This window comes from Lepidochelys kempii, chromosome 5, assembly GCF_965140285.1.
Source record: "Lepidochelys kempii isolate rLepKem1 chromosome 5, rLepKem1.hap1, whole genome shotgun sequence".
Classification (NCBI taxonomy): Eukaryota; Metazoa; Chordata; order Testudines; family Cheloniidae; genus Lepidochelys; species Lepidochelys kempii.
The window spans coordinates 526,786-539,134 of NC_136384.1; positions in this window are offsets into that span (position 1 = coordinate 526,786).

Below are 12,349 nucleotides of genomic sequence, written 5' to 3' on the forward strand. Positions count from 1 at the left end.
CTACTTATACATCCCAAAATGCCATTGGCCTTCTTGGCAACAAGAGCACACTGCTGACTCATATCCAGCTTCTCGTCCCCTGTAACCCTAGGTCCTTTTCTGCCGAACTGCTGCCAAGCCATTCGGTCCCTAGTCTGTAGCAGTGCATGGGATTCTTCCGTCCTAAGTGCAGGACTCTGCACTTGTCCTTGTTGAACCTCATCAGATTTCTTTTGGCCCAATCCTCTAATTTGTCTAGGGCCCTCTGTATCCTATCCCTACCCTCCAGCGTATCTACCACTCCTCCCAGTTTAGTGTCATCTGCAAACTTGCTGAGGGTGCAATCCACACCATCCTCCAGATCATTAATGAAGATATTGAACAATGTCGATTCCATTCTAAGTGTGTGCGTGCCCATGTGTGTGGCCACCGGCTATTTTTGCCTCAGCGGTACCCGTAGGGCTGGCCGTGGCGCCCCCTAGAGTGCTGCGCTTATGCCGCGGTGTATCAGACGCTGCCGGCCCACGCTCTCGCAGTTCCCCCTTACCGCCTGTGGTGGTCAGTCAGAGCGCCTCTTTTGCTTGTCAAGAGCTAGCGGTTTCTTCCATTGGGACTTTGTGCCGTCAGGCTGTTGTTCGATTGTAGTTAGTGTTAAGTGCATAATTAGCTCATAGTTAAGGTCCCAGCAGGGAATTCATCCCAAGTGGGTCGAGCTCCCGGGAAACTGGGTTTAGCCGTCGCTGCCCTTCCTCCTCTCACTCGCCAGCCCAGCCCAGACCCGCTAAACACCCAGGGGGCTAAAAGCGATCGTTTTGAGGGTGCGCTTGAGAGCGACGCCCTAGTCAGCTAGCCAGATCCTGTCCATCCTTTGCTCTACTGCCTTTCTCCCTACCTCTCAGCCTGGTCTCAGGTTACCTCAGACCACTGGGTCCTGGACATAGTAGCTCAGGGCTATACCCTGCAGTTTGTGGATACCCCTCCTTCCCATTCCCCTGCTTCCCCATCCCTCTTCAGGGACCCCTCTCACAAGCAACTCCTGGTTCCAGAGGTCGACAAGCTCCTGCAGCTGGGGTCTGTGGAGGCGGTTCCTTGGGACATGGAAGGAAGATGATTCTATTCCCTCTGCTTCCTAATCCCAGAGGCCAAGGGGGACCTCAGACCCATCCTGGACCTCCGTGGCCTCAATAAGTCTCTCTAGAAGTTGAAGTTTTGCATGGTCTCCATTATTCCCTCCCTGGATCCGGGGACTGGTACGCGCTCTCGACTTAAAGGACATGTATTTTTCCATGTCTCCATATTTCCAGGACACAGACGGTTCCTGCGTTTCATAGTGGCCAGGCACCACTTCCAGTTCACGGCGCTACCCTTTGGCCTGTCCTCAGCCCCCAGGGTGTTCATGAAATGCATGGCACTAGTAGTGGCTTACCTTAGACGTCGGGGGGTCCAGATCTCTCTGTACCTTGACGACTGGCTCGTCAAGGGCAGGTCTCCAGGACAGGTGCGGAGAAGCCTCGATCTGGTACACTTCACCTGCAGTGACCTGGACCTGCTAATAAACACAGAAAAGTCCTCATTAACGCCAGTCCAAAGCATAGAGTTTATCGGAGTAGTTCTTGATTCCACGCAAGCCAGGGCCTTCCTTCCGGAAACATGCTTCCAGGCCATGGTGGATCTTATTGCCCACGTGAGGAGACATCCAATCACCACAGCCCACACTTGCCTGTGGCTGATGGGCCACATGGCAGCATGCATGTACATGGTCAGGCCCGCTTGGCTTCATCTGTGACCCCTGCAAATGTGGCTAGCAATGGTCTACATTCCCAGCAGGCACCCCCTAGACCAAGCGGTCACGGTGCTGCACCACATCCTCTCATCCTTGAACTGGTGGCTAGACCCCAAGTCAGTGCTAAGGGAAGATCCCTTTGTGCCCCCATCATCATTGCTCACCTTGGTCTCGGACGCCTCAGATCTGGGCCGGGAAGCCCACCTGGGCAAGCTCTGCACCAACGGTTGCTGGATGCAGCACGACTTAGCTCTTCGTATCAACGGCGGGGAGCTCACGGCAGAGCACCAGGCCTGTCAAGCGTTTTTGTCCCACCTGGGCCCCACCCTGTTTTCCTGCATAATATCTCTATTTCCTCACATATAGAGGCTTTATCTGATTCAAGGGATCTGTTACAGAGTCCCCGAGCGATGCTCTGGAACTGCTCCATACGAAGCCAGTCAGGACTCTGGGGCAGTCTCCTCTCTGGGAGCAGCCTGTCTGCAGGACACCCTTCCTGGGTCTGACCTCGGAGCATTCAGCCTCCTCTGCCCCTCCATGTGCTTCCCCCAGCGAGTCCGCCCAGGCGGGGTCTTGGGGAAGCCAGAGCGTCCTGCCCCCCAACTCCACCGTCAGACGGGACTCTCAGCCAGCCAGTAAAACAGAGGTTTATTAGACGACAGGAACATGGTCTAACACAGAGCTTGTAGGTGCAGAGAACGGGACCCCTCAGCTGGATCTATTCTGGAGGGCAGTGAGACAGACAACCATGTCTGCCCTTCACTCCATGTCCCGGCCAGCCCCAAACTGAAACTCCCTCCAGCCCCTCCTCCTCTGGGCTTTGTCCCTTTCCCGAGCCAGGAGGGCACCTGATTCCTTTGTTCTCCAACTCTTTAGCTCTCACCTTGCTGGGGGAAGGGCCCAGGCCATCAGTTGCCAGGAAACAGGGTGTCACCCATTGTCTGTGTCCAGACCCCTGCACACACCTGCCCTCTAGGGCTCTGCAATGATCATACACCCTTACCCCACCACCTAGATACTTAAGAACTGCCTAGGGGAAACTGAGGCACCCCCACACGATTCAGAGGAACCATTAAGAACAGTCCCACTTCGTCACATCTCTCCCCCCTTCGAGATCGAACTGAGCGGGGTCACTTTAACCGGTGACCAGGGGAAGTTCGAAGCCACCAGCGTTCACATGGATGCCCCAGCATCTCTCCCGTTCCTTGGTGGGAGTTACACCAGGCCCTTCCAGTTTCACGCCCTCCCTTAGGTCGGGGGTGGTCGATAGCCCTCACATGCCGCATGTGGGAAGGTTTATGCGGCCCATGCCCTTTGGCCACCCCAAAACCCCAGGGAGTCAAACTGGGATCGGGTCTTCTCCCAGCACTCCAGTCTAGAGGGCTGCAATTCGGGCTCTCTTGGTTAAGAGCCCCCATCTTGACCTGGGCCACATACTGTTCACTTACAGAACCAGCATGGAGACATTCCTTTCTCAACACCGTTATCTCCCCAACAAGCTGGCCAAACACAGCTACTTGGTTAGAGGACTGTTTAACTTTCTTAACAGCTTTCACTCCATCTGAGACCTTCTCAAAGCTCTCCACACTGGATCCTTCAACAGGAAAGTCGGTGGATCCATTCACAACAGAAAATTTCTGGCTGTTAGGAACTGAAACTTTCTTGATTAAATCACTTTCACACCCTTCAGTTGCAGTAAACTGCTTGCAAAGACTCCATGAGGATTCCTTTCCCTAGGGCTTTTCTATGCAACAATTCACCCTTCACAGAAATTCTGCCCTTACCCTCTTCACCTAGGGCTTGCTCTAGAGGAACACTTTCCTGAGCAACAACAGACTCTTTCTGGGTCTCCCTTACATCCAGAATTACCTCTGGCCCATCCGGCGGATTCCTACACAATCCCCTTTCAGGCAAATTTACAGACTTCCTAGATAACAGGTCAGAAGCATTCTCCTTCTCTTTGCCACACACAAGTTCAGGAATCCTTTCCTTCTTGCTACAGGTTTCCACACCCTCAGTCGGTAACACAATCATAGAATCATAGAATCATAGAATATCAGGGTTGGAAGGGACCCCAGAAGGTCATCTCGTCCCACCCCCTGCTCGAAGCAGGACCAATTCCCAGTTAAATCATCCCAGCCAGGGCTTTGTCAAGCCTGACCTTAAAAACCTCTAAGGAAGGAGATTCTACCACCTCCCTAGGTAACGCATTCCTGTGTTTCACCACCCTCATAGTGAAAAAGTTTTTCCTAATATCCAATCTAAACCTCCCCCACTGCAACTTGAGACCATTACTCCTCGTTCTGTCATCTGCTACCATTGAGAACAGTCTAGATCCATCCTCTTTGGAACCCCCTTTCAGGTAGTTGAAAGCAGCTATCAAATCCCCCCTCATTCTTCTCTTCTGCAGACTAAACAATCCCAGCTCCCTCAGCCTCTCCTCATAAGTCATGTGTTCCAGACCCCTCATCATTTTTGTTGCCCTTCGCTGGACTCTCTCCAATTTATCCACATCCTTCTTGTAGTGTGGGGCCCAAAACTGGACACAGTACTCCAGATGAGGCCTCACCAATGTCGAATAGAGGGGAACGATCACGTCCCTCGATCTGCTCGCTATGCCCCTACTTATATATCCCAAAATGCCATTGGCCTTCTTGGCAACAAGGGCACACTGTTGACTCCTATCCAGCTTCTCGTCCACTGTCACCCCTAGGTCCTTTTCCGCAGAACTGCTGCCGAGCCATTCGGTCCCTAGTCTGTAGCGGTGCATGGGATTTTTCCGTCCTAAGTGCAGGACCCTGCACTTATCCTTGTTGAACCTCATCAGATTTCTTTTGGCCCAATCCTCCAATTTGTCTAGGTCCTTCTGTATCCTATCCCTCCCCTCCAGCGTATCTACCACTCCTCCCAGTCTAGTATCATCCGCAAATTTGCTGAGAGTGCAATCCACACCATCCTCCAGATCATTTATGAAGATATTGAACAAAACCGGCCCCAGGACCGACCCCTGGGGCACTCCACTTGACACTGGCTGCCAATTAGACATGAAGGTATTTGGTGCGGATCCGATGACTAAGAGCCAATCACATCACCTTCATGCTCCCCTTGTGCCCTGGCTAGGATCTCACCCTTGTTGGGGACACTGGGGCATGGCCACTAGGTAACTCGAGGGGATGGAAGACCACGAGAGTCGATGAAGCCCCCTCGCACTAGGCCCAAGTGTCCTTGCCCCCCCGCCCCCCGGAGGCACACACAGCAGTTATGCTGAGGATCTGCAACAATATGTTGCAGAGTCAGACTGTCTGAAACTAAACAAGGCCAAACAGGGCAGATATGGAAGAACAATGCTGAATAAAGCAGCTTTATGTATGGTTTAACAGATGGTACAGAGAACAAGGGAACTAGCTGGTAACTGGATTGGCTGGCTATATGGATACTTAGGGCAGCTTGCTATTGGATAAGTATGCTGAAGAAAGGATGTATAAAAGCCTGTGTAACTTCCTGCTCTGGGTGCAGGATTTGAGATTCTATTCTCCCTGTGTCTAGTTTGCAGCTGCAAATAAACTTTTCTGCTTCTCCACCCTGTTGTGATTATTGGGTGACGCACACCGGGTATCGGACCCCCCCCCCCCCCGCTGTTGTTTTGCCTCTCGGCATTGGGTGCCAGCAACAGCTTTTGGCGTCCCTCGGTGGGCGACGAGGCTGCTATTTAGCCTTGCCTGGACCCCTCCTGGAGGTCGAGGATTGCGGTGAGAACCGACGCCCAGCGCGCACCAGTGAGTTCATTGAGGGCCTCGGAGGAGACGCAATTTGATCGACCCTGGAGGGCACAACGGTGCAATGCACTCATATAGTGGAGAAGCAGCTGTGGGCGAAGGTGAGGAACCGGTCCCTTGGATAAGGTAGGAACCTTTTGAAATCCGGATTGTATGTTCTGTTGGAACCTGGGGACGCCCAGAGTTACTCTGTAGGTATGGGACAGGGACAGAGCTCGGGGGTTAGGGCACAGTGTACGCCCCTAGAGTGCATTCTAGCAAACTGGAAGGTATTTGGTGCGGATCCGATGACTAAGAGCCAATTAAAACGATTCTGTACAGTTGACTGGCCTCAATATCAACTCGAGGACAGGAGTGGTGGCCACCAGGAGGGTCAATTAATTACAACACAATCCTCCAATTAGTTTTGTTTTGTCAGTGAATGGGTAAATGGAATAAACATTTGTATGCACAAGCGTTTATACCTTTAAGAGATAGAACAGAGTTGTAATTCTCCAGAGCTGTAATTTGACTCCGACTGGTTCGGTAGTAGTTAATGTTAGTCCCCAGACCTCCACCCCCACTGTAATGGCAGAGCCGGTGTCCCCTTCGGCCCCCACACCCCCACATTATAAGGGTAGGATGCCTCGAGTTACAGAGATTGCCCCCTCAGTGGGACTCTATCCTTTGATTACTGAGACTGTTGTGGCTTGCCCAGGGGCAGACGGACGTCAGGCTACCACTATGCAAGTTTACACCCATGTGCCATTCAATCCAATAGACCTAGCAGCTTTTAAAACACAGGCTGGGGAATTCTCCATGAACCCAAGCTGGTTTATTTCAGTCTTTGAGGGGTGCCTCAGTAGTCACAAGCCGGATTGAGACAACTGTAATATCCTCCTGAGAACCCTGTTGTCTGAGGTGGAGAGGGATCAGGTTACAGCTAAGGCAAGGGGAGCGTCAGCTTTCAAGCAAAAGAAAGGAAGCTATCTGTCAAGTTCCTACCCCAAGTAATCGTAAGCGGCTCAGGGCATTTCTGGGTATGGCAGGCTTTTGCAGGATATGGATCCCAGAGTTTGGACTGTGGGCTAAACCCCTGTACGACTGTGTAAAAGGAGCAGATCATGACCCCTTGTATTGGACCCCAGAGGCTGACAGGGCATTTAAAAATCTTGAAAAGGAAGTTGATGGAAGCCCCGGCTCTGGGCCTGCCGGATCTCTCTAAGCCGTTTCAGTTGTATGTACATGAACGAAGGGGGGTGGCCCTAGGAGTGCTCACACAGCTGTTAGGAGCATGGAGACGACCCGTGGCTTATTTTTCTAAGCAATTGAATCAGGTTGCAAAGGGTTGGCCGGCATGTTTACGGGCGGTCGCAGCTACTGCCCTAGTGCTTGAGGAAGCCGAGAAGCTAACATTGGGAGGGGTTATGCAAATCTATACTCCCCATATGGTCCGAGCCTTATTGGCTGCAAAGGGAGGGCTTTGGCTCACCCAGGCTCCATTGCTCGGTACCAGGCTAAGCTGTTAGAGAACTCTGAAGTCACCCTACAGCCTTGCCCCTCCCTTAACCCAGCCACCCTCTTGCCAGAAACAGAGGAACAGAAACATGACTGTTTAGAGATCATAGATGTCCAGTACTCCAGCCGTCCGGATTTAAAGGATGTACCCCTCCCAAATGCAGATTATGAGTGGTACACTGATGGTAGCAGTACTGTAATAGATGGGCTAAGGAGGGCGGGTTATGCTGTTGTGACCCTCCATGACACTGTGGAAGCTGAAGGTTTGCCTGCTGGGACCTGTGCCCAGCTTGCCGAACTGATAGCCCTGACCCGTGCACTTGAACTGTCAAAAGGAAAGCAGGTCAACATTTTTACTGATTCAAAGTATGCTTTCGATGTGCTCCATGCTCATGCTGGCCTGTGGAAGCAAAGGGGAATGCTGACAGCCCAAGGCTCCCCAGTCAAGCACGGGCCCCAAATCCTCCGGCTCCTAGAAGCCGTACAACTCCCCTCGGAAGTGGCAGTGGTACACTGTAAAGCCCATCAAAGGGAAGATCAAGATGTGGCCAGAGGTAACGCCCGGGCAGATAGAGAGGCTAAGCATGCTGCCACCCTGCCATCCCCTCAGGCTGAGAACGCCCATATGCATGCCCTTATCCCATCAGTAGGGGAGCTTCCAACCCCTCAGTACTCTGGGGAGGAGAGACCGGGAACTGACAAACTCGGTCTCCGGGAAAAGGAGGGATGGCTCCATTCCCCAGAAGGGAAGATCCTCTTACCAAAGGGCCTGATCCGGCCGGTGCTGCAGAAACTACATCAAACCACTCATGCCGGCAGGGAAGCATTTATCCAACTAATGGGAAAATACTTTATCACTTCCGGACTCCGACCCCTGGCTGCCCAGGTACAAGCGACTGCTTAGTCTGCCAAAAGAATAACCCCCGACCGGGACATCCTGTGCCATCAGCTGCCCTAGAACCCACTCCGGGCCCCGGACAAGTGGGGCAAATAGACTTTACTGAGTTTCCCCGGACCCAAGGGTTGAAATATCTCCTTGTCATAGTGGATCGGTTCAGCGGATGGCCAGAAGCCTTCCCATGCCGTAACTGCACTGCCAGGACAGTGGCCCTCAAGTTTGTTAAGAAGCTCATTCCTCGCTTTGGACTTCCCCCGTGGATGGAATCTAACAATGGGACACACTTCACGTCAAAAATCATTCAAAGCATCTCAAATGCCTTACCGATCCCCTGGAAACTCCATACGCCCTGGAGACCGCAAGCCAGTGGTTTAGCGGAGCGTACCAATCAGACCCTTAAACGGCATCTCTCAAAAGTGTGCCAAGAAGCCTCACTGCGATGGCCTGATGCTTTGCCCCTCGTCCTACTCCGTATCCGCGTTCTCCCAAAGGGTAGATTAGGGCTTAGTCCCTTTGAAATTATGTTTGGAAGGGCATGGCCCATGAATGGCACCCCGGTTCTGTCAGGGGAATGGGAGTTGGGTAATGTTTTTTTGTCACAGAATATGTGTTCCCTGTCTGCTGTTCTCTTGTCTCTTCACAGGTATACCAAGGATTCCCAGCCTCTCCCCTTGGACTCTCCCGTTCACTCCTTACAGTCCGGCGACTCCGTGCTTGTTCGTACCTGGAAAGACGAGCCTCTCCAGGAAAAGTGGAAAGGACCCTATACCGTCCTGCTGGTCTCCCATACAGCGGCAAAGATCGAGGGACACAAGAACTGGATCCATCACTCTCATCTGAAGGCAGTACCCGCCCCCTCGTCAGCAGAACAGTGGACCGTCCAACCTGCTGACTCCTCATCTAGTGACGATCTCGGGCTAAAGCTACTGTTTAAAAGACACAAATAGCGGGCACCTTAATGCTAAAATGGGCCCACCCAGGTCCTGGAGACCCTGGGTTGGGAAGACTCTGGTGATAATTAATTGGGTAACATTGTTATTCTCTGTATTGGTATTTCCAAACTGTGCATATCGGGAGCATAACTCCTTTGTTTTGCTTGCGCACCATGTTGCTAATTTAACAAACCAGACTGATTGCTGGGTATGTGCTCCGGCTCCACTGTCCCCCAAAACGGGAATGCCCCTTGACATGCTGCCCCTGACCCTAGCAGAATTAGCCACCACCAAAGAGCAGGAAAGAACGGACTCGCCGTTCTGGAACAAGACCTCTTTACAGCAGGCCACCTATCAGGACCAGGAGTATTCAGTTGCAGTACTCACTGAGGGAGTGTTATGTTTTACCCGAAGCCAATCTGATCCCTATGGGTGTCCTGTGGGAAACAGCTCCTCTGTTATTACACAGTGGGCTGAGGGGTATTGGATAAAGACCAAAAGGCGAGGCCAGCAATGTGGGTGTAATGGTTCCTCCCCTTTTAGAGAAACTCTTACAAATAATCTTACCACAAGAAAGGGGTTTGGAAATGTAACTTGCCGTCCAGTTAATATCTCCAACGTAGCAAGCCAATGGTGGGTTTGTAGTGGTCCCTATGGCGAGTGTAATTTATACGGCACAATTAGAAATGCCCCCACTTGTACCCAATCAGGAGGATGGGATGCCCCCCTAGGGGCATATGAACAGTTTGGAAAAACAGCTTCAGATATCCCAGGAATCCCCTTAAGAAACAGTCCTTACTGGGCCCTACAGGGTCACTATTTTGTATGTGGCCGAAAGGCTTACAAGGTGCTGCCAGCCAACTGGACAGGTAGCTGTTATATAGCTCGTGGAGTTCCTCATCTTTCCATAACTGCCACACTGCCCAAAGGAAAGATTAGAAATGCCCGAGACACCTCTGTTGAGTCACGAGAAAAGACCCTGCGGCGACTGACTACCGCATAGGAGGGCAATATGAAGAATCCCCTCACAACCGAGAAGCTGGTAGGGTGCTCTGTACTGGGAATAGCGCCACTGTTTACCGGGCCAGCCATGGCATGCATAGGCCGCTATACTGTAAGGCTGCAGATGGTACTTGAGAAGGTGGCCCTAGAGTTAGAGGACTCGGTTAGTGATTTAGGGTCAGCAGTAAAAACATTAAATAAAGAGGTTCAGCAGCTCAGGACGTTTTCCCTCCAAAACAGGCTGGCTTTGGACTATCTCTTGGCATCCCAAGGAGGGGTTTGTGCCCTCGTCGGGCCCCGATATTGTGTGTATGTAAATGATAGCAGTTGTGAGATCTATGAAAGGGTGGTACAGGCTGAGGCCCATGCCCGAGCCGGAGCACAGGTTGCCTGTACTGCCCCAGAGAGTGATTGGTTGCAAACCTTGTTTTCAGGCTGGGGTTTGTCATCTTGGCTTGGTGGTTTATTTAGCCTGTTATTGAAACTTCTCTTTCCTGTATTGCTTGTTGTCACAGAGTCCCCGGGCAATGCTCTGGAACTGCTCCGCATGAAGCCAGGCAAGACTCTGGGGCAGTCTCCTCTCTGGGAGCAGCCTGTCTTCAGGACACACAGCTCACACGGCTTCCACCTTCCTGGGTCTGACCTCGGAGCATTCAGCCTCCTCTGCCCCTCCGTGCGCTTCCCACAGCGAGTCCGCTCAGGCGGGGTCCTGGGGAAGCCAGAGGGTCCTGCCCCCCAACTCCGCAGTCAGACGGGACTCTCAGCCAGCCAGTAAAACAGAGGTTTATTAGACGACAGGAACATGGTCTAACACAGAGCTTGTAGGTGCAGAGAACAGGACCCCTCAGCTGGGTCCATTTTGGAGGGCCGTGAGCCAGACAACCCCGTCTGCACTTCACTCCGTGTCCCAGCCAGCCCCCAACTGAAACTCCCTCCAGCCCCTCCTCCCCTGGGCTTTGTTCCTTTCCCGGGCCAGGAGGGCACCTGGTTCCTTTGTTCTCCAACCCTTTAGCTCTCACCTTGCAGGGGGGAAGGGCCCAGGCCATCAGTGGCCAGGAAACAGGGTGTCCCATTCTGGACCCATTCTCTGGGTCCAGACCCCTGCACACACCTGCCCTCTAGGGCTCTGCAATGATCATACACCCTTATCCCACCCCCTAGATACTTAAGAACTGCCTAGGGGAAACTGAGGCACCCCCACACTATTCAGAGGAAATATTAAGAACAGTCCCACTTCGTCACACATAGTCACCCCCTCCTAGCACCCTGAGATACCCCCTGCCCACACACAGCCCCTAGTCACCCCCTACCTGCACCCTGAGCTACCCCCCCGCCCACACACAGCCCCTACCTACCCCCTCCTTGCCCCTTGAGCTGTTTTCAAACTTTTTGAGCTTAGCCCCCCACTTTTGAGTTATAACTTTTGGTTGCACCCCCCGGCCAACCCAGACAGGTGGGTGGCCTGCTGCGGTGAGTCGGGCGGGGGGGAGGGGGCGCTGCCTCCCCGGAACCGCTGTGCGGAACTGGCTCAAGTCCTGCTGGCCCCTGCCCCCAAAATAGACATCAAAGTACACCTATGCCTGAGCCCTCCCCCTGCCCAGATGGGAGCTGGGAGCTCAGAGAGGGATCCCCTGGGAGTGGGGGGGGGCTGGGGAGGGAGGGGTCCCTTAGAGGCAGGGGTAGTGGCTAGGGGCCCAGGGAGGGGTTCCCTAGAGGCTGGGGGTGGGGCTGGAGGCACAGGGAGGGGGTCTTCTGGGAGTTGTAGGGGGCTGGGGGCACAGGAAGCGGTCCCTTGGGAGCAGGGAGGGTGGGGGCTCAGGGAGGGGTCCCCTAGAAGCGGGGGGGCTGGGGGCAGAGGGAGGGGTCCCCTAGAAGCAGGGGGGCTGGGGGCACAGGGAGGGGTCCCTTAGAGGCAGGGGGCATGGCTGCAGGCACAGGGAGGGGTCCCCTGGAGCAAGGGGAGCTGGGGGACAGGGCGGGTTCCCCTAGAGGCAGGAGGTCTGGGGGCACAGGGAGGGGTCCCTTGGGGATCAGGCCCCCGTAACACTTACTGGTCTCTTCTTTGCCCTGCAGTTTTAGTCCCCTCCCCTCCCAACCTGGTCCTGGAAGAGGCCGGCAACTTCCAGCTCCCATGGGCTGGCCGAGACGCCCCCTCACCGTCCTTGGTGCGGTGCGGCTTTCGTTCGGGTGCGGAGGCGGGCGCTGGGCTGGGCGGGACCCCACGTGGGGTGGGGAGCAGGACAGCGCTGGGCAGGCGGGAGCAGGGTCACCGTGCTGCTGGGAGCTTCTCCCGCCGGGGCTGGAGCATCTTCACTAGCCCGCTGCAAGTGCACCGTGACCTGGGTGGGACATCAGGTCACCCTGCCACAGCACCACGTGTCACCAGCAGATCCGGCCTCGGGTGCTACATAAAGACCAGATCCTCCCCTGGACCTTTGTGCAACCAACCCAGTGAGAGTGGGGGGGGGCTGAGGGGAGCACC